This window comes from Hypanus sabinus, chromosome 10 (assembly GCF_030144855.1).
Source record: "Hypanus sabinus isolate sHypSab1 chromosome 10, sHypSab1.hap1, whole genome shotgun sequence".
NCBI classification, from domain to species: Eukaryota; Metazoa; Chordata; class Chondrichthyes; order Myliobatiformes; family Dasyatidae; genus Hypanus; species Hypanus sabinus.
The window spans coordinates 128,014,444-128,037,758 of record NC_082715.1 but is presented as its reverse complement, the minus strand read 5'-3'; the positions used below and the strand labels follow the sequence as shown (position 1 = coordinate 128,037,758).

Here is a 23,315-nt window from a genome sequence, read left to right as displayed (position 1 = left end):
GGGGTAATCTCAAACGTTAGTGTCAAAAGGAGGACAAAGAGGTTGTTAGAGGGCAACAAAGAGGTTGGAATGGAAGAGTGCAGATTCCTCTCTGAAGTCTGCAGCTGGAGGAAGTGACCGAGTCATGGATGGCCAAGGCCAACGTAGCAGTTCAAAGAGGGGTGAGAATTTTAAAGTGGAGTTTGGATTAACTGGGCTCAGCAAACAGAGGGGGAGGAAGAGAAGTGTGTGAGTCCGAGGACGCAGGCAGGTCGCAGGGTGATTGAGTCGGAGTGTGGGAAGCAGTACTTAGGAAAAACATGTCTGAAGGTAACGTATGGAAACAGCTGAGGGAGGAGGCCAGGAATATGGAAACAAATGGTGTATTGTTTGGTCTGAGAGGCATGGGGAGTCTGGTTTAGCTCCAAAGGCAGAGCTAAGAGACCAATTGTCAGGAGTGCACAACAGTCACACCTTTCTGCATCACTATTCTCTCACCGCCCTCTCAAAAGCATAATGCTGACACTCAAACTGAAGCTCTGGTGAGCAAAGCCCACACAGAGTCTGAACAGCCGACCACGCCAGGGCAGGAGCAGAGACCCATCAATTGGGGCTCTCTGTCAGGCCATGGCATTTCATTCCCAATGGAACGCTGTCATTAGGAATCAGTGGAGATTTGGCATGTCACCAGACACTTGCACGTTTCTACAGATGTACTGTGGAGAACATTCTAACTGGCTACATCACCATCTGGTAGGATGGAGCTGCCACGCAGGATCGAAATAAGCTGCAGAGAGTTGTAAACTTAGTCAGCTCGATCATGGGCTCTAGTCTCTGTAGTATCCAGGACATCTTCACGGAGGTGGCATTCATCACCAAGGACCCCCATCACCCAGGACATGTCCTCTTCTCATTGCTACCATCAGGAAGGAGGTACAGAAGCCTGAAGGCACACACTCCTGATTTCTGAATTGACCCATGAACACTATCTCACTACTTTTATTTCTATTTTTGCACTACTTATTTAACTATTTAATATGTATTTACTGTTATTCATGTTGTTTCTATTATTATGCATTGCATTCTTCTGCTGCTGCAAAGACAACAAATTTCATAACACACAAAATGCTGGTGGGACATAGCAGGCCAGGCAGCATCTATAGGGAGAAGCACTGTCGACGTTTTGGGCTGAGACTCTTCGTCAGGACTAACTGAAAGGAAAGATAATAAGAGATTTGAAAGTAGTGGGGGGGGGGGGGGGAGGGGGAAATGCGAAATGATGGGAGACGACCAGAGGGGGTGGGATGAAGCTAAGAGCTGGAAAGGTGATGGGCAAAAGTGATACAGAGCTGGAGAAGGGAAAGGATCATGGGACGGGAGGCCTCAGGAGAAAGAAGGGGGGAGGGGGGAGCACCAGAAGGAGATGGAGAACAGGCAGAGTGATGGGCAGAGAGAGAAAAAAAAACAAACAACTAAATATGCCAGGGATGGGGTAAGAAGGGGAGGAAGGGCAATTTCATAACATATGTCGATGATATTAAACCCAATTCTGACTCCAAGGGAGCCATCTGTGCACACTGGACAACCAAGTGGACACCCCTCTCCCATTGCTCAGGGAGAAAGCAGAGGCCCCCAGACACACCTGGGTGGTTAAATGCTAACACACTGGTGTCTGGGACTGAAGCACGTGAACAAGATTAGGACCTCAACGTGCAGGTGCCATCTTAAGTTCTTGCACATTGATCTGATCGTCCTGGCTTTAATAGAATTCCAGACAAGTACAGGATGACTCACATTCATACAGTCCAAACTTGATCGCAGCCTCTCGACAAAAGAGGAACGGTGTTTAAAACTGCCCCATTGAAGGGCTGGGAAGAGAACATGGTTACAAAACTATGTCTAGTAGTAAAAGCAGCTCTCAAATCTACATGGGCCTTAACATAGTACCTTAACTTCAGTGATTCAGTCTCTCCCTCTGTCATACTCATGAAAAGAGGCCCTTGGGCCCAAGTCAACAATAATCAAACACCATTTGCACTAATCCTGGATAAATCCCATTTGATTCCCAACACAAAAAGAATCCACCATCTTACATTTGGGGTAATTTACAATTATGTTTTGAAACTCCAAGACACAAAACTAACTGAAAGCAAAGACGAAGCCAGGAATAACGCGTCTTAGTTTCATTTTTCACTTTAGTGAGAAATGCACTTGTGACGTAGTGGCATGATGATGTATGCCATTCACATACTTTTACATATAATCTGTAATGAATTATGTAAACAAAGAATGCTTAACTAAACAATATTACTGAAATATTAAATACACAATAGCGACCAATTAACTTGCCAATGCATGTCTTAGGGATGCGGTTGGAAACTGGAGCACCTGAAAGAAAGCCACACAGTTGTACAGACACTGCTGGAAAACAAGATTGAGCCCAGGTCTTTGGAACCACAAGGCAGCAGGTCTACTGTCTCAATGAGCCACCTCCTCCCTCCACACTATGGATCTCTATCACCACTAGCTGCCTCATTTCGCCAGAATGCAGAATCACAAAACCACAATTCAGTCCCAGACAACTTTCTGTAAAAGTTCCACATCACCACACATGACTCAAACCAGTTCTGCAGCTAACCCATGATCTGTACAAACTAAAACCTCTCTACTTATTAAAAAAATATCCAACTAATCAGATCCAAAACTCTCTGCAGATGAAAGACATACCAGGACTTTATGACTGGGAGACCATTTTGCTGAACACCTACGCTCGGTCCGCCAGAGAAAGCAGGATCTCCCAGTGGCCACACATTTTAATTCCACGTCCCACTCCCATTCTGATATGTCTATCCATGGCCTCCTCTACTGTCAAAATGAAGCCAAACTCAGTTGGAGGAACAACACTTTATATACCGGCTGGGTAGCCTCCAAACTGATGGCATGAATATTGATTTCTCTAACTTCCGTTAATGCCCCTCCTCCCCTTCTTACCCTATCCCTTATTTATTCCCCCCCTTTTTTCCTCTCTCTGCCCCTCTCACAATCACTCCTTGCCTGCTCTCCATCTCCCTCTGGTATTCCTCCCTTTTCTTTCTCCCGAGGCCTCCCGTCCCATGATCCTTTCCCTTCTCCAGCTCTGTATCACTTTCGCCAATCACCTTTCTAACTCTTAGCTTCATCCCACCCCCTCCGGTCTTCTCCTATCATTTCGTATTTCCCCTCCCTTTCCCACTTTCAAATCACTTACTATCTTTTCTTTCAGTTAGTCCTGACGAAGGGTCTCGGCCCGAAACGTCAACTGTAACGAAACAAAACGCCTGGCCTGGTGAGTTCCACCAGCATTTTGTGTGCGTGTTGCCTGAATTTCCAGCATCTGCAGATTTCCTCGTGTTTGCATAATGGAAAAGGACAAAAGATTTGTTTGAACAACCGATGTGCATTTGAGTAGCAGATTTAATTCAGCAGAACACCCCGGAGCCTTGGCCACAGGACCATTCAAAGTTCAAGGCACAATTATCAAAATATGTATACATTACACCACCTTGAGATGCATCTCCTTACAGGCAGCCACAAAACGAAGAAACCCAAAAAGTACCAGTAAAACAAGACTGTCGAACACCCAAATGTGCAGAGAGGGAAAAAAAAACAAATTGCGCAAACAATAAAAGTAAATAGCATTCAGAATGACAGTGAGTCTACCGACACGAAGCCAGGCGTCACTAAGGCCAAAGTAGGCCACAGCCTCAGTTCAGCACAGAGCTGAGTAAATGTTGCAGAACAAAACAAAAGTTCTCAAAGGAATTTTAAAATGTGGCGTCATGACCTGTACAGCCAACACAGGACAGCAAGAGGGCATCAGGTTCCTTTAAAGTCTTCTGCCTCTCACCTTCAACCTACCCTCCTACTTTCAGGTTCCCTTTCCCTGGGAAAGAGAGAGTGTACAAACATCTTGACAATGACCTTCAAGATTTTATACACCTCAGTCTCCTGAATTCCAAGGGATAATGTTAAAGCCTCCAATGGAATTAATAAATGCAGAGCTGAACAGAAGCTGAGCAGGGTTTCTTGGGCTGGAGCCCGTTTCAGAGACAAAAGGCTGGAGGACAGATAGACAGATTGGAAGACAAAAGGAGTTTTAAAATTCAAGTCACTGCTTAACCCAGAGCCCGAGTTTGGGCTCAGTAACAGCCAAGCTGGATGGCAAATGTGGACGAGTTGGAGCTTAGCTCAGAATAACCTCAGGTTTTCCAAACATACCTGCAGGAGCAGTTCAAAGCCCTGGAAAATCACCACCATTTGCTCCAAGTTTAAAATGCACTTTGACGTGATTAATAAATTCCAAAACAAGGTAACTTCCATAACGGAGTAAATCTTTTTCCAATGCAGAATTGCAGGAGGCAGCAGATGGAGTCTGCATATTTATGTGGCATTTACGAACATCTACGGCTCTCTGATTGAACTTTTACAGGTCCTGCAGCTTCACGTTGTGCCATGGTAGTGCAGAGGCTAGCACAATGCTATTTCAGCTTGGGGCGTTCTGCAGTACGGAGTTCCGTTCTGGTGCTGATCTGTAGAGAGTCTCTGTACGTCCCCCCGTCCCCCCCATGGAATGTCTGCTTCTTCTCCAGGTGCTCCGGTTTCCTCCCACACAACAAAACATACTGGGTAGGTTAACCGGTCACTGTAAAATGTCCCGTGATTAGGTTAGAGTTAAACAGGATTGCCGGGGGTTGCTGGATCAACAAATAAAAGACAAATAAGTGGTCCCAGCAACTTAGCAAGCATTTGGACAGACTTCCTTCATTGAAAACTTTGAATAATTTATTCCAGAGCCATCAAAAGATTGATGTTACATTCCTAGCCTTTCCTAACCAAGGTAAAGTGACTCCCAGATGGATGAAGAACATATTCTCCATTCTTCACTTTGAAATACAATTTAAAAGTAGTATGGCAAGGCATGCCCCGGTTTAGAATTAAACAAGTCCTGATCCAAGGTCTCAACAATTCCTCTGCCCCCCCCCACTCCCTCCCACCTTCTAAGTACTGCATGACCTGCTGAGTTCCTCCGAGAGTTTGTCTACTTCCACTAGAAAAATCAAAGCCAGCATTCATTGCATATCCCAATTGCCTTTGAGGATGGTGAATTACCTCCTTTGCCACCCTTGAAGTGCGGCCGTTCCCACAAGGTTCAGGGTTTCGGCTTATCGATGTAGGAACAGCAAACTATTCTCAAGCCAGGATGGTGTGTGGGCTGCAGAGCAGTTGCCAGTGTTCCCACACTTTTGCTGGCTCGGTAGTGACATTTTTCAGAGAAGTATGGAAACTGGCCCCTCAGCCTGCGAGTGTATTTAGACTATCAAGCCCCCACTTTCATCAGTCTCATTCTGACTGAGCCACATTCTCACAGCCCCCCGCAGATTCAGCCAGGCAACCAGGGGCAATCTGCAGTGGCTGATGAGCCAAGTGCACCCACGTCTTTGGGACGTGGGAGGAAAGCAGGGACCTGCAGCTGAGTTTATACAAGATGGCCGAGTTGATTAACCGATGTTCCTACACTGGCTGCTCACTTTTGTCTTTACAACTTCCTGCTCCCGCCCGCGACACTGACTCCTACCAATGAGAGGATGTGCTGGTGTGACTCCTACCAAGGCAATGTGTGGGTGTGAACAGGGCGTGAACAGGGTGTGAACAGGGCGTGAGAATGACTTCAAGGAGCGATGCCTGAAAAAGACAACATCCATCACCCAAGACGTGCCTCTTCTCACCGTTACCATCAGGGAGGAGGTACAGAAGCCTGAAGACACACACTCAGAGATTCAGGTACAGCTTCTTTCCCTCTGCCATCCGATTTCGAAATGGAAATTGAACCCATGAACACTACCTCACTACTTTTATTTTTAATTTTTGTATTATTTATTTAATTTAACTGTTTAATATATAAATATACCTACTGAAATTCACATTCTTTTCTGTTATGCATTGCATTGTACTGTTGCCACAAAGACAACAAGTTTCACGTCAGTGATGTTAAACCGGTTTCTAATTGCTGACACTTGTCATCGAAGCCTCTGTAGTAAGGCTGGGACCAGGGAGGAAGTACTGGGAGACCGGAGCTAGTGAAACACACCCACAGGCACTGGAAGGAGATGAGAGATGAGGGAGATCATTACTCAGAAGACAGAAGAAAACAGATTTAAATGTTTGATACAGCATCGTAATTGGTGACAGGAAAAGCCCTGGTTGGTATTAATATTTATACAACGAAGGCCAGTGAAGAATGGGCCATTCATCACTCTGAACCTGACCAATCTGTTCAGTCAGGAATACCCGTAGGAGACAACTGTTGTTGAGCGAAAGGAGACAGGAGATCCACCAGAACTGAAAGTTTGTAGGAATGAGCAAAGATTGGATGGAGTAGGGCTTTTCTCTTGCAGCTGTGGAGGGTGGGGGGGGTTGAAAGTGGGTTAGGAAGGCGGCTGTGTATAGAAAAATCAGTGCATAAAATGAGGAGAGGCTCAGGAGCAAATTGGAAGGGCTCAGCTTCCGTTGAGGTGAGTGGTTAAAACCCAAATAACATAGACCTAAAATAGCTGGATGGATTAGTGGAAAAGTAAAGAAACACTTTTTGACACAGGTGGGGTGGGAGTTCGAAACTAGAGGCAGACACTCCCAATAAATTTAAAATTTACTTAGATGTATGTTGTGTATTTAACATTTCAATAATATTGGAGTAATCTCTTACATGTATTGTTTGATTAGGCATTCTTGTTTGTTTAAAGAATTAAGGGTTATATGTTAAAAATATGTTAGAACATAAGAACACAAGAAATAGGAGCAGGAGTAGGCCATCCGGCCCATCGAGCCTGCTCTCCCATTCAATAAGATCATGGCTGATCTGGCCATGAACTCATCTCCACTTACCTGACTTTTCCCCCCATAACCCTTAATTTTCCTACAATGCAAAAATGTTAATTGCTTACATCATCCTGCTATGTGATACGTGCGTGCCTCGCTGAGAGAATGAACTAAACCCGTATCTTTGCACTCCCGTGTTTCCTTCGAATTAACTTAATCCTTTGAAGTTACAAAACCACACTGTGCACACGAAGAGCCTCGTGCTGCAGGGCAAAGGAGGTGTACAGCGCTCCTTCCCTCCGTTTCCCTGCAGGTCACCCTGGGGCAAGGTGTTTAGCCCCCCCATCCCCCTGATCAGGGTCATGTGAGGACGTGGGAGCAGGCGGTGGATGGTAGTATGAGCAGCTGGTGCATATCACAGGTCCCACCAACGCCAGGCAGACAATCTCTGAAGAGTACTGATAGTGGCTGGGGTCACCAGTCTTGTAAAGACACTGCCCAGAAGAAGGCAATGGCAAACCACTTCCATAGAAACATTTGTCAAGAACAATTATGGTCAAAGACCATATGACATGACACATGATGATGATGACGAAGTTGAGATAAGGATATCAAGGATTGGACTCTCCTCACATTCAGTATTATCATAACTCTCATTCCAGCCAGAAGCCTGGCTACATTCTTCGTACTTGGCTGCAATACTGTGCACGCTATAGGAGTGGGAGCGAGACAATTACCCCACCACTTAACATGATCAAGGCTGGCCCGCATCAGGCTTCAGCTCCTCCTCTACAACAATCCAAATGCCCGCTGCTCCAATCTTTCATGAATTTATCTCCCCCATCTTGAAATACAGCTGGCGATCTAGCATCCAGAGCTCCTCTGGGTTAGGGAATTCCAGGGATTCAACAGGCTCTGCAAGAAGAAATTCCAGCACAGCTCAGTTTTTAAAGTGTCTTGCAGCTAAGCCTCTCGTTTGAGACTCTCCCACTCGTGGTAGCATCTCAACATCCACCCCCTTCTGCTCCCTGAGGATCTTTCATTTTTCCAATAAGATCATTTCTCATTCTTTAAAGCACCACATAATGGCTCAAGGCTAGTTTAAAAGAGCCCCAGCTAAGTACCAATGAGAGACCTTTTTAAACACCAAAGCACATCTGCTGTGGGTTCAGTATTACTGATCTACAGCCAATGGGAAAATGAAGCTCACAATCTATACTCAGCTCCTTCAGGACCACTGCCGCAACCACAGCCAAGACCTTCATACCAATCATTTGGATCTGACACAGCACAGTCTCCAGGGATGAACAAGTCCAATAACTGAGCAATCCAATAAAGTCAGCTGATATAGAGGCTGGTTACGAATGCACACGTGCACCATTTTAAATCTGATTTCCAAATCCAGCTTTGACTTGCAGAGCTCCGATTTGGCAAGCCACAGTTTCACTTTGTAAGCAATGAATTCAGACCAACTCCAACATCTCAATTAAAGATTGGCACTCGCAAGAGAAATTTAAAAAAAAATGAAAATAACTGCAAATATTGGAAATCTGGAATTTAAAAATGCCAAAAACTTTCAGCTGACAGGCAGCATCCATAGAGACAGAAATTGAGTTGATAATTCACTAAAAGAGAAAATCTGCAGATGCTGGAAACCCGAGCAACACGCACAAAATGCTGGAGGAACTCAGCAGGCTATGGAAAGAAGTATAGTCAACGTTTCAGGCCAAAATGCTTTGGCAGGACTTTGGCCCGAAACGTTGACTATGCCTTTTTCTACAGATGCTGCCAGGCCTGCTGAGTTCCTCCGGCATCGTGTGTGTGTTACGAGAATTAATAATTCTCTGTACTGAAAACTTGGCTTCTTCCTCCCCCCACTTCCTTTCCAGTTCTGACAAAGGGCGTTGGCCCGAGATGTCGACTCCACCGATGCTGCCTGACCTGCTGAGTTCCTCCAGCGTTTTGCCTGTTGCTTTGTGTCAATAATCTTCAACCTGAAACATCAAATTAAATGAGATGCAAAGGGAATTTGGAGTCTTTGTGCAAGATTCCGAAAGGTTAATTTGCAGGTTGAATCGCTGGTGAGGAAGGTGAATACGGTGTTAGCATTCATTTCAAGAGGACTAGACTATAAAAGCAATGATGTAATACTGGGGCTCAAGGCACTGGTCAGACCACATTCTGGAGTATCGTGAGCAGTTTTGGGCCCACAATTTAAGAAAGGATGTGCTGACATTGGAGAGGATTCAAAGGCAGTTCACAAAAATGATTCTGGGAATGAAAGGCTTATCATATGAGCAGCAATTGAAGGCTCTGGGCCTGTACTTGCTGAAATTTAGATGAATGAGGGGGATCTCATTGAAACCTATCGAATGTTGAAAGGCCTAGATAGAGTGGATGTGAAGAGGATGTTTCCTATGGTGGAGGACCAGAGGACACAGCCTCAGAATAGAGGGACGCCCATTTAGAACAGAGATGAACTCCAATTTCTTTAGCCAGAGGGTGGTGAATCTGTAGAATTTATTGCACAGGCGACTGTGGAGGCCAGGTCATTGGGCGTATTTAAAGCCAATGTTGATTGGTTCTTGGTTAGTCAGGACACAAAAGGTATGGGGATTAGGTGGGAGATTGGGGCTGAGAGGGAAATGGATCAGCCATGATGAAATGGTGGAGCAGACTTGATGGGCCGAACAGCTTAATTCTGCTCCGATGTCTTATGGAATTTGAGCTGGTGTCAAAATCTACTTATTTTCAAATGCTGAATTCCCAGAGTTAGAGTTATACGGAACAGGAATAGTCTCTTCAGCCTAACACATCCACGCCGACCAAGATATCTATCGAAGTTAGTCCCATTTGTCTATGTTGGGCCTACGTCCCTCACACAGCAAGGGTTAGTGGAAATACTGCTCATCTCTTTGAAGTAAGGGAAGACAAGAGGACCAAGAGATGGAACAACAGTTATCAATTGCTTTCACTCCTCCGAACAAGACAAAATTCCTGTGGCTTTCTTCTATGCAGTAAACTTCCACGGTTTTGTAAATGGAAATCCTGGACTTCCATTTGTGCTAGCCATTATGAAATCTATGCTAGATGCAAGAGATATTGGTGAAAGAACAGGAGCAACTTTCAACATGATTACCAAGGCTGTGGAGTACATGGCAGACAGAGCCCACATTGAAGGATGTTGGGAGATGTGGAAGGATCACAGAAACCACGAGGGACTCGGCTGCTGACCGTATGGAAGACCACCAATAAGCAAAAATCACAAAACGAGTAGCATGGCGGCTAACACAAGGCTCTACAACGCCAGTGATCCGGGATGCAATTCCCGCTGCCGTCTGTATACAGGTTCCTCCTGTGATCATGTGGGCTTCCTCCGGACGATCTGGTCTCCTCCCACATTCCAAAGGCATACAGGTTAGGAAGCTGTGGGCCTCCTACGTTGGTGCTGAAAGCATAGCAGCACTTACAGGCTGCCCAGCACATCCTCAGACTGTTGGCCGTCTACACAAAGGATGCCTTTACCAGTGCGCTTGATGCTTCAGTGAACACGTGACAAATAAATCTAATCTTTATCAATACAAGCTTGTTGGGCAGAACACCCTTCATGTATCACAAGCAGTCTGGAATTTACACGCGTTTCCACTTGTGTCTCCCCCAACTTACTGGGTTTGAGACAACAGAGGACTGAGAGGCCAAATGTGGAGACCCGTCTGCTCTCTGATAAACAGAAAGATGGTTTTATTTTGAAATTATCACAGGTGTATAAGTTGATGAGGGGCATCAATTGTGTGAATAGCCAGAGGCCCTTTCCCCAGGGCTGAAATAGCTAACACGAGAGGGCATAGTTTTAAGGTGCTTGGAAATAGGTACCGAGGGAATGTCAGGGGCAAGTTTTTCCACACAGAGAGTGGTGGGTGCGTGGAATACACTGCCAGTGACGGTGGTGGAAGCGGATACTATAGGGTTTTTTACTATCCTCTTAGGTACATGGAGCTCAGAAAAATAGAGGGCTATCTGCTAGGGAAATCCTAGGCAGTTTCTCGAATAGGTTGCATGGTCGGCACAACATTGTGGGCCGAAGGGCCTGCGATGTGCTGTAGATTTCTATGTTCCATGCACCCTGGACAATTACTTAGAACCAACACAACTGAAAGAATACCGCATCACAATTGTTGTAATATTGCCTCCGATTTTGGCAGACTACATTTCAAGAATGATGCTTCATCGGTTGTGAAGAATCTCAAAACATTCTTAAATTGATACAATTAATGCTATATAAACACATCCTCCTTTAACATTGAATGTACTAGGCATTGCAGTGCGAGCATACATCAAGGGTCTAATTATAATGGCCATTTCTCTAAGCACAGATAATCAGCACTAAGCAGCAACCAACAACTTTAATAAACCAACTCCATCCTAAATTGCTTTTTATTTTGATTTAACACCAAGTGTTTGTATCATCAGTGTTACACTGAAATACATAACCAGCAAGGTTAGCTTCACTGTCCCTTTTACAGATAAAGCACCAAATGTTCAGCAGCTAATTTATACATTAGGAAAACCATTTCAACACACATTCCCAGTTCTCTGTGGGATGTATAAAGGTTTCATAGCAAATGATATCACACTGAGAGTAATTTATGTGCATATTGATTAGGTGGAGTCCAATGCATTTCTCTTTAGCTACACTTTTCCCAGTAATTCTTCAGAAACACTAATTTAAGCTATTAACCAACAAACAATACACAAATTCACCCATGCAATTGTACAAAGTAGAAATCCAATAAAAGACCCACTTCACATTGGGCCGGGTGTATGCATAGAGGATTCAAGCGGAACTTGATTGGAAACAAACAAGTAGATAGATTTGGGGTGGGGGGAGGGGGTTGGAAATCTCAGCCTGAAGCAGAGACAGTAGACCAACGTTTGGAGAATCACAACCTGTGGGATCTACGGACCAGTAGCCAGAAAGTGAGAGTGATCCGAACAGGTTGACAGCGCTTCTCCCTGTAGATGCTGCTTGGCCTGCTGCATTCCACCAGCATTTTGTGTGTGTTGCCTGATCTGAACACTTTGGCCTCGTAACCATGCCCGCTAACTCAGCCCTTTGAGTGCATTTCCAGTGCCTACAACCCAAAAGCACAGGAAAAGGTCCTCCAGGCCACTATACACATCAACTTCCTTCTATTCCGAGGGTTTTCCAATTCTTCCCCCCCCCCCCACCGCCATGAACCAATACCATTGACCAAGGGGTCTGTGCATCCCAGGTTGGGAACCCCCTGTACCATTCCCATCTACCAGCACTTGGCCAGCAGCCTTGGTGATCCAGATGTTCCAGATAGTGGAATTCCAGGCTCCACTATCTTCCCAGGAAGTGTGTTTCCCATTCCAAACACCAGGGAGAACCTTTATTCCTAGATCCCCCCCCCCAACCTTTTACTTATCCATCTTGAACCGATGCCTTCTGACCATCTTAAATTGATGCCCTCTGATTTTGACTAAGAAGAAAATGATTCCTATATGCACCTTATTATTTTGAACATCCCCACCACTGATCAGGCAGAAGGTACAACAGCCTGAGAGCTGAAGGGCAGCGTCTACCCCGATATTAAGACGACTGGACGGACCTCTTGCACCACAAAAAGGACCATTGACCTCAATCTACCTCATCATAGCCTTGCACTTTATTGTCCGCCCGCAGTTTCTCTGTGACTATTCTGTCAGTGCTTGCCCTTGTGATGAAATTTTCTTTATGAACGACATGCAATACCAAATTTTTATTCATTGAGACGGTAATTTTCTCCTCCGCCTGGTTTGCTCCAAGAAAAATACAAACTCAACCTCTCCCTAAATCATATAAAGTTTGGGCTTTGAAACTCAATAAAAACAAGCGCAACTTTAAAAAACCGAAAGACTCCAATGAAATGCGACGCGAGCGAGGCTCGATGACCGGACAAGCGCTGCCCATCACCGGTCAGGGGCCGCGGCGGCGGGGTGACCGGTCAAGCGCTGCCCATCACCGGTCAGGGGCCGCGGCGGCGGGGTGACCGGACAAGCGCTGCCCATCACCGGTCAGGGGCCGCGGCGGCGGGGTGACCGGACAAGCGCTGCCCATCACCGGTCAGGGGCCGCGGCGGCGGGGTGACCGGACAAGCGCTGCCCATCACCGGTCAGGGGCCGCGGCGGCGGGGTGACCGGACAAGCGCTGCCCATCACCGGTCAGGGGCCGCGGCGGCGGGGTGACCGGACAAGCGCTGCCCATCACCGGTCAGGGGCCGCGGCGGCGGGGTGACCGGACAAGCGCTGCCCATCACCGGTCAGGGGCCGCGGCGGCGGGGTGACCGGACAAGCGCTGCCCATCACCGGTCAGGGGCCGCGGCGGCGGGGTGACCGGACAAGCGCTGCCCATCACCGGTCAGGGGCCGCGAAGGCGGCGGCAGTGCGGAGAGACGGATGTTCGGGAGGCGGGAAAGGACCGGCAAAGCGGCGTTCACACGAGAACAATCAATTATTTTAATGCTGAATGCACGTCAAGCGGACTGAGATCACCGCGAACAACAGAAGCTCGTACCCAACCCCGGACTAAAATAAATCAAAACTGTTCGGGAAGGGGAAAGCACGAACCCGAAGAGACAATGGCTTAAAACAAAATGTGTCAACTGAGAGATACCGGGATGCAAACAAAATGTCAAACTGGGAGTAACCACAAACCCATTTTGAACGATACAAGTTGACACAAAAGGAATCCGCTGGGCTGACAGCGAGAGCGAGGGGGGGAATCGAGCAGGCTTTCGCGGGTGGGCTGGGGTGGCAATCCGCTGTTTTTCCAACATGAATGTATCCGCAGGTTGATCATCTGTAAAGTTTGGAGACTCCACGCTGCCGGCGGCATGCGAGCCGATGCTCTCGGCACCGAGGGCAGCCCAGAAAAACAACGGGGCTGCTAGGCAGAGCGAGAGAGGATAAAATCAACCGAACGAGCCCTTAAACACAACTTGATGCCCGTCGCCACCCTTCTGTCAGTCGGGGAGGGAGAGCAGTGTGGGCGTTATTTATTTATTTATAACGGTACCGAAAACCTCGGAATAACAGGGCACAACAACAACAAATCATCTTTTGTCCAGAAACATTCGCATGGAAGTTGCGATGCCTAACTGCGTAACGCTGAGGGGTGGGGGGGGGGGGGGGAATGAACAAAAACACAATTTTTCTAATTTTAAACGAGACACGCAGTAAAATCTGCTAGGTGTGATGCCAGATGCATGTAGAGTGTGTGGCTGCCTGGTGTGAGCAATCTGGTGCAGGTTCTCTCTCACACTCACACACACACACACACTCGGAACCTCTGTCCGTCTCACCAGCAATTCCCCTGCCCAGAACATTCAACGCCAAACTTCGAATTAAACAACAAAGTGGTTGATACAAAAATAAAATTAAAACAAGCCTGCTCTTGCTTACCTGAAGAGCCGTGGGGTTTGCATTCACATCTCCCTGTGCAAATCCCCTCCCTTGCTCACACGCCCACCCCTTGCGCTTTCCTTTATGCCGAGCCTCCAGCTTCTCCCCGACTCACTCTTTGTGCTGGGGGCGACAGGCTCTTACGTCATTAGGCTCACCCTCTCACACGAACTCCGCCGCTCGGCGTGCAACCTAAACTGATGAGAGTCCGGAAGTGTCGTCACTGCGGAAAGAAACAAATGGATGACGTCATAATGGTAATCGAATGGGGCTGGGTTCCAGTCTTCCCCCCGTGGCGGGAGATTGTGCATTTAGTCATTCCTGGATTGAGACATTGCTGGGGCTTTGGAAAATTAATATGCAAGCTTAAATCCCTGTGTTAGATTGCCATTCTGACATTACTTGGCCGTTGCATTTAATACATTATACTTACTGAAATGTATTTTGGCATTGTTTGACTTTTATAGTTCTTTATATAAAGAATAGAAATTCACAAAATAAATCTTCGATATTTTCAGTCCTCTTCAGCCTCGGTGACCTGCCGAGTTCCGTCAGCATTTTGTGTGCGTTTCAATGGTGTAAGAGGAGTCCCGGGGAAACAGAGTGGGAGCAACTGTTTGAGGGAAAGACAGCACCTGATAAATTGTAGATGTTTAAAAGCATGATGGCCAGAGTTCAGAATCAGGTTCAAAGTTTCAATGCACATTTATTATCAAAGAATGAACAAATTATACACCTTGAAATTTGACTGCTTACAGGCAGGCACAGAGCAAGAATCCTGAATAGCCCAATTTTTAAAAAAAGACCTGAAGTACCACTGTACAGAAAGAGAGAGACACACAGAGACAACAGCATGTCCCTGTTGATGGTAAAATTAGGAAACGTGGTTATTAAAGAATATTGTGGGTTTAATCAGGAAAAAGGAGAAGACACCTGAGGCATAGGAAGGTGGTATTGATGTACCTTCATAGGGTATATCATGTCAAGTTTATTATCAGAGACAAACGTCCACAGGATATAAAGGCCATGAAAGCCAGCTTTTTGCAGTTGCAGCCAGTATATTAACTGTAAATTCAGCATGTCACCAACCCCTCTAACAAACCAATGCAGATGTACTGTTGGGAGCATCCCCATTGGTTGCATGGTAATGCAATTCAAATGTACAGGAATGTAAGAAACTGTAGAGAGTATAGTAGACTAGGCACAATGGCCCATCCCTCTGATGGAGAATTTAATTTTCTATTAGCCATATGTAAGGAACCAGAAGATTTGGGGATTGATAATGTGACCCCTTGTTCAAAAAGAGCATTAAGGATCAGCCTGGAAATTTCAGGCCCTAACAGCCTGTGGCAGGGAAGATGTTGGAGAAGATTTTGAGGAACAGGATTTATTTTCTTTTGGAAAGGGGGGAGTCAGCATAGCGTGTGCAGAGTTGACCACACCTCACAAATCTGATGTTCCCACTGTACAAAAAGTTGTTTAGAATGCGTTTGGAGTGTAGTGTACAGTTCGGGTCACCCCAGAAGTATGTGGCAGCAATAGAGAAAGGGAGCAAAAGAAATTCACTAGGGTGTTTTCTGAAATGGAGAGCTGCAGTGGTTGTAGTGATAAAGACTATTTGGATAGATTGGGTTTATTCCCTTGGAAAACAAGAGGTTGAAAAGTAGCATAGATTTTATCTAATTGGCAGGTGGCAGAAGCTGACACAATGACAGGGACACGGAACCTGTGTCCTGACTTGGGCTCAGACTCCGAACATAGGCGAGGACAAGACGTGGCAAGGCAACAGGACTGGACGTGGGGACAGGACGCAGGACTCCTGGGCTGGATGAGGACATCAAGCTCAGACAGGAACGCGGAACACAGAGCCGGGTCCCCTCCTTGGGAACAGGACATAGGGCCGGGACTCATACACAGAAAGCTGAACACAACGAGAGAGTTCCCAACACTAGGTAGCAGCAAACAGCCAGACCTACCTAGCAAAGGCATGGACACAGAGAGACAGTTCCAAACAACAAAAGACAGTTCCGTATCTAGACACAGCAAGGTTCTGGTCTTGCTCCAGCAGTAGAACTTGACAGCAAGAATAGGCAAAGAAACAGGCAAGGCTTCAGTCAAGGGCTACAGAAAGGGGAAGGGATGGGAACAGCCCAGCCTCAGGGTAACAGCAAAGACAGCCTGGCACAGAGGCAAGGACAGGATACCAACAAGACAAACCAGCCCCCACACTTGAACCCAGGGCCACTTATATTCCCAGCCCCAAGACGAGCATCAGGTGCCTGTGATTAAGCCCAACTGAAACAACGGACAGCCAGAAGACCCGGAGTCTGGAGTTAATGGACTGGACCATGACAGTACAATTCAATGGTTCTTCGGTTATTGCAATAATGAATGGAGATCTATTTCATTATAGGCACAGGTATCCTATTTGTAGTTACTGTAATGCAATACCCTTCATTTCACTAATTAATGTCTAAACCGCATGTCGTATCTTTCATTAGCACAAAGTGAACACAGTACAGTGCAGATTTGAGCCCTAGAGTGGAAATAAGAAAGGGAATTCTAGGAAGAACAGGGTGTAATATGGTCGCAGCCTGGTATCTCACCATAAAGAAAGCTTTTGGCACATTGGCCTTCATAAATCAATGTACTGATATTCCATACATCAAAGTAAGATGTTGGTGAGGCCTAATTTGGAGTATTCTGGGCTGTTTTGGTCACCTACCTACAGGAAAGATGTAAATAAGGTCAAAAGAGTACAGAGGAAATTTACAAGGATATTGCCAGGATTGGAGGACCTGAGTTATAAGAAAAGATTGAATAGGTTTGGACTTCATTCCTTGGAGCATAGAAGATTGAGAGGAGATTTTATAGAGGTATATAAAATTACGAGGGGTATAGATAAGGTAAATATAAGCAGGCTGTCTTCCGCTGAGGTTGAGTGGGACTACAGCTTGAGATCATGGGTTAATGGTGAAAGGTGAAAAGTTCAAGGGAACATGAGTGAAAACTTCTTCACTCAGAGGGTCATGTGAATGTGGGACAAGTGGCTAGCGCAAGTGGTGCATGCGAGCCTGATTTCAGTGTTTAAGAGAAGTTGGATAGGTACATGGATGATAGTGGAAGGGAGGGCTATAGTCCCAGTGCAGGTCGATTGGAATAGGCAAATTAAGTGGTTCAGTGTGGACTAGATGGGCAGAAGGGCCTGTTTCTGAGCTGTACTTTTCTATGGCTCTAATGCCAAAAGAACAATGCGGATACTGAATTAGATTGTGACAAAACAAACACCTCTAACCTGTGGTGGCTCGGTGCCCAGAGTGTGTCAAAGATGGCGCCATATTCCTGTGATCAGCTGGGAGGACAATGATGTTGAGAAAATGTAAGCCATCACCCAGCAGTTTTCTGAAAGACACAACTGATGAAAAAAGCGGAGTCAGCAGCATTCCTTTGTGAATCAGAGAGAAAGGATGGGACTTTTTTCAACAATCAGGTTGGAGAGTAAAAGTAGGGAAAAGATCAGGTTGCTAGATCCACTGATAAGGGACCAAGGGTAAGATCCAGTTGGGCTTGTTGACGATTTCCATTCAAGGTTTCAAGACGCTACCACTAAATACTTCGTGGCAAACTGATGGGGGCTCAGTGTTCACTTTGCCAGGGAAGGGGAGTTGTAGATGCAGCCGGGCACAGTGGCGAAAAGATGCAGCGACTGAGTGAACCATTCTCTGGGAAGGAAGCAGGGCTGATGGTGTTAGAAAACAGATCAAAGAAGGAACAAATACCACGGAGAAAATCAAAAGGAAAAGAAAAGAAGGTCCTACATACTGATCAAACTGTGTGGTAGGTCAACATTTGGGGAAATAATTGAAAGTGAAAGTGAGCAGAGAAAGAATGAAAATCCTAAATGGGAGAGAGCTGAACACACAAAGCTCCAGAAAGGTCACAGGCTGAGGATATCTGATATGGAGGTGTGCATCATGATTTTGGCATTCTCTTGTTTTTGCGTAAGCTTTTCTTTCTCTCTTCACTGCCTTGTATAATCTATGCAGAGTTTTGTTCTGTGTGTTATCTGTATCTACGTCTGCTGCAAACAAGCATTGTACATGTACCTGACCATACTTGTGCACATGACAATAAACTCAACTTGACACCTCTATCGATGTGGCTGTCACCAGGGGAATGAAGTCCACACTGCCTTGCAGATCAGTGAAAGGACGAGGAGCGACTCCTTAAGCACAAGTTGAACGCAGGGCCATAGAGTGATGTCAAAGTATGATAACTACAGCAAAAGATCTCCCTCCAAGACCCTAGCAAGATGACTATCTGAAGGGAAATGTCGTGAAACAAAGTGGGTGGCACGCAGAATGTCATCTCCTTCATAGCTTTGAGCAACCCAATTGAGGGAGGACATAAGGCGAAGCATAGCAGTTAGCGCAAAGCCAATACTGCTTGAGGTGTTCCAGAGTTTGGAGTTCAATTCTAGTGGCCTCTGTTAGGAGTCTGTACATCCTTTCCCATGGAATGTGTGGGTATTCCCTGGGTGCTCTGGTTTCCTCCCACAGTCCAAAGACCCTACTGGGTAGGTTAATTGGTTATTGTAAATTGTCCCGTGTTTCGTTTAGAGTTAAATCAGGTTGCTGGGGCAATGTGGCTTAAAGGGCTGGCAGGGCCTACTCCATGCTGTACTGTTAAATAAGTAAGTCAAAAGACAGATAAATAAATAGATACATAAATAGATAAATACATAAATAATGAATGAATGAAAGAAGAAATAAATAAGAAGAGAGAAGGAAGTTAACTGCACATTCTTTATTACAGAAGTGAAAGCACCTATTGATCAAGGTGTGAGAAAGGACCGTCATTGAAGAGACAACAGTAATCATCGACAGCAGGATACCAGCTGAGAAACTCCCTCCAATAAGAAGGGCACCAGAGCAAATCCAAATGTATCCAGGCTGCAATAATGAAGAGGTTGAATACTTTGACAATTTTGAACCTCACATTAGGGTTAAGCTCCACGTAAAGCCAGTGACACACCCTCCACTGCTGTTCTGATAAGGGGTCTTCAACTCGAAATATTGTTTCTTGCTTCCCCTTCTGCAGATGTGGCTTGAACTGCTGAGTGCTATCTGACTTTATTTCAGATTTTCATCATTTAGTAGTTGTATTAAATTTTGAGGATTAGAGGAAGCTTGATGTGGTGGTCCAGAACATGGAGCAGGATAGCACAAATTACTGAAGCTACTGACTGCATTAAGTCCATTTTGGAGAGGGGGTCTTTTTGATGAGTAAGTTTGGGACTGAGAGGAACCAGGACCCAACTCTTTAAGTCTGGGAAAAATCATGGCAACGTTGGCAGGGGCCATCAGTTTTAGCCAGGAATAGGTACCGGAATGTGGAGCTTGATAACATTTAAGCCTCTATTTGTTTGATGCAAGATCCAACTTTGAGGGAGTTTACCTTAGGGTAAACTAGGAATTGCTTTGGCAGAGAACGGAAGAGGTGTTCAGAGAGTGTGAAGGAGCATAGACGCAGCAGATCTTTAGAATGGATGACAAATTGTCATTGTGGTTGTGTGAACTAAGTCACTAGAGACAAGTAGATGAAGTAGTCTCTTTATTTGACAAAATACAACACTGTAGGCATCATACTGACTTTTTGGAGGAAAAGGTCTACTTGACCCAATGATACACATTTTATATACTAAAGATCAAAGGACAATTCCATATTTACAATGCATCCGTAATGCTTCCTTTAAATTACACACAACCTTCACACCTCCTGCTTTGCTCCCACACCACAGACACTTAAATGTATTTAAAACCAGCGTTGGCTGGTTCCCATTAGCTGTGGTTCACAGCTCTTAGAAACCCATTGTCCAAAGCTGTTTTTTACATTTAATCTAAAGTCCATATTCAAATTTGAAGACTGGTGGCTGAAGTTAGTTGCTGAAGTTATTTGCTATATGTGCTAACACCGTGAAGGGAATGGAAGGACCCTGGAGGAATAGGCTCAAGCTGAACATTGCTAAGTGCATCGTCAAGGAGAAGGAAAGCCAGTCTTTGGAATGGCGGATGCATTGGATGGAGTTACAGCAAAGTCATCTACTGCTGAGATGGAAACACTGGAGCACAGGAAAGAATGGCCAATTTTCTTAGGTAAATTCGGTCCAAAATTTTTCACTCCTTGCATATTGGACCATAGGAATAACTAAGCTGAGAGAACTTGTCATTGAAGATGTCAAGTCACTGTGTCAGAATCCTACAAAAGAGCTGGTGTGTGTCGAGATGAACCTGTGATTCTACCATAGGAAATAAACTTTGAAAAAAATTCCATGGGAGAGAACAGAAAGGGAAATAATGAAAGTCACAAAATGCGGGAAACATGTTGGGAAACTAAGTGGGGTATGTTGTCGTCAGCCCAGTAAGTCCATGTTAACTATCAAGCACATTAGTACCAATTCTACACTAATTCCATTTCATTTTTCACTGTACTCCCATCACACTCTCTCCAACTCTTCTCCACTCAAAACAGAAAAGGGGCATCTAGATTTATGAAACAGAAATAACAACAGATTGATTACAGTTTTGAGGTTATTACTAGAAGGAAAGAAGGGGGCACACCAACTGATGTGATATATTCTGACTCAGAAGGTTTTGATTAGGTGCCACACAGAATATTATACAAAATATGAGCTTAGAGTATAAGGGTTAAAATACTCGTTTGGACTGAGAAAAAGATAATTGCTGGAAAACAGAGAGAAGTAATAATTGGGTCATTTTTATTTGGGAAGTGGTGACAAGAGGAGAGCTAAAGGCATCAAACAAAAAAGGAGACCAGCTGGTGTTGTCAGTGATTTGGGTGAGTGGATCAAGAGATATTAGGTTTGTTGATGGACAAGGACAATATAATGTGAAAAATAGGTTATCAGCTTTGGTAGGAAAGACAATGGATGATGAAACATTTTAAGGTGTTGGTGTCCAGAGTGACCTTGCGTGCAGGTACGGTTAAGAAAACAAATGGTATGTTGGTGTTAAATGCAAGTAGGTTTGAGCATATGTTAGAAACATCTTGTTCCAATTACACATATAGGGACTGGGTGTAGCAGCATCTGGACTATTGTGTACAGGCCTGCTTTCCCTATCAAAGGAAGAATATACTTGCAAGAGAGGGAGTGCAACAAAAGTTCACCAAAGCGATTTCTGGACTGACTGGTTTATCAAACGAGATTTTAAACAGGCTCAGGGCGTTTACTGGGGAATTTGGAAGAATGAGAAATTATCTCATCGAAGCACAAGTATTTATGGAGATATAAAGAAATGCAGAGCTGGTGTTTCATCTGGCTCGGCATGTCTAGGACCAGGGGTGGACTACGTTCAAAACAGAGATTGTTAACTTGTAGATGTTAAGGGGATCAAGGGATTTGGAGGAAAGTGGCACTAAGGTGAAGGGTCAGCCATGAATTTGTTGAATAGTGTATTTGCTAAATGCTTTCATTTCCTATGTGCCAATGCAGGTCACTGCTCTGCCTGTCGTGGCCGACGTATACCTTCATATTCTGATCAAGCTGGCACCAATCTGTGACCTCCACTGAGCTTGCGGCCCAGTTTTAGTTGTTTATTAGGGGATGGTTTTGGGGATAGAGAGAGGAGTTAGGGGCCAGGTTAGGGTTTTCCAATCTCCGTCAGTACAGGTGCACCACAAGACTGTGTGCTTCGCCCCCTGCTCCACTCACCTTGTACTTATGACTGTGAAGCTAAATGCAGCTCTAAGGCCATATTCACGTTTGCTGATGATACCACTCTTGTCGCCAAATCAAAGCTGGTGACAAATCAGCATATAGGAGGGAGATTGAAAATCTGGCTGAGTGGTACCACAACAGCAACCTCTCACTCAATGTCAGCAAGACCAAGGAGCTGATTACTGACTTCAGGAGGAGGGAACGAGAGGTCCATGAGGCAGTCCTCATTGGGGGAAGCAGAGGTGGAGAGTGTTGTGTATATAATATTTCAGTAATATCTGAATCATATTGTAAATATTATTACTCCTCCTCATCTTGGACACCTTGTGCTGGCTGTCTGCCTGCCCTGGATCTTTTCATCTCGAATTGCCGATGAGACGGAAACCAGCTCAACTTCAGCACTCCTAACTCCTCCTCAAACCTTACCCCCTCTGAACGCACTGCCTCCACTCTCTCCGCGTCAATCCCAACCCACTGACAAAGGGATTGTTGTGGTGTGGCTGACTGTCCTCTACCTTGCTGCGGCCAGATAGCAACTCTCAGACACCTTCTCTTACCTACCCTCAGTGACCCCCATCACTTACCTCATCAACTTCGGAGAACTCCCTCTCACTCCCATACCCCACAGAGCTTGCTTCTACCTCCTACCTAAGATCCACAAACCTGACTGTCTGGGTAGGCCCATTGTCTCTGCCTGCTCCTGCCACACTGAACTCGTGCCCTCATACCTCGACTCCATCCTATCCCCCTTGGTTCAGTCCCTGCCCGCCAACATCCACAACACTTCCCATGCTCTCAATCTCCTCAGTCGCTTTCAATTCCCTGGCCCTGACTGTCACATTTTCACCATGGATGTCAGTCCCCCATGATGAAGGCCTTAACGCTCTCCACTTCTTTCTCAATAAAAGAGCCAATCAGTTCCCATCCACCACCATCCTACTACGTCCGGCAGAACTGTTCAACATATTTCCTTCAGCTCCTCCTACTTTCTCCAGACTTGAATGGTAGCCATGGCCCCCAGCCACATTTGCCTTTTTGCTGGCTACCTGGAACAGCCTGCGTTCCACGCCTTCCCCGATAACGCTCGCCAGCTCTTCCTGCGCTACGTTGACGACTGCATTGTTACTGCTCCAATTCAATTCAATTCAGGTTTATTTGTCACTCGGCCATTCATGAATTACCGTGAGTACAAACGAATGAAAGAGCGTTACTCCAGGGACAAGGTGCAAAACACAGTACCGACGGTCACACTCGACACGGGTGAGAAATCGGTAAAACA

At 45.6% G+C, this 23,315-nt stretch overlaps 1 protein-coding gene across 4 annotated transcripts in view; it reads right to left on the bottom strand.

Moving 5' to 3' along the window:
- Nucleotides 1–14,489, bottom strand: part of LOC132401091 (tyrosine-protein kinase Fyn) — a 233,108-nt gene extending 218,619 nt beyond the window's left edge. For 2 of the 4 annotated variants that reach the window (XM_059982920.1, XM_059982919.1), the window contains exon 1: nucleotides 14,299–14,489. The gene's annotated coding sequence lies outside the window, so the exon portion shown is untranslated. The remainder of the gene's footprint in view (nucleotides 1–14,298) is intronic. The other 2 variants (XM_059982916.1, XM_059982918.1) reach the window with 1 other exon arrangement.
- Between the last annotated feature and the right edge of the window lie 8,826 nt (nucleotides 14,490–23,315).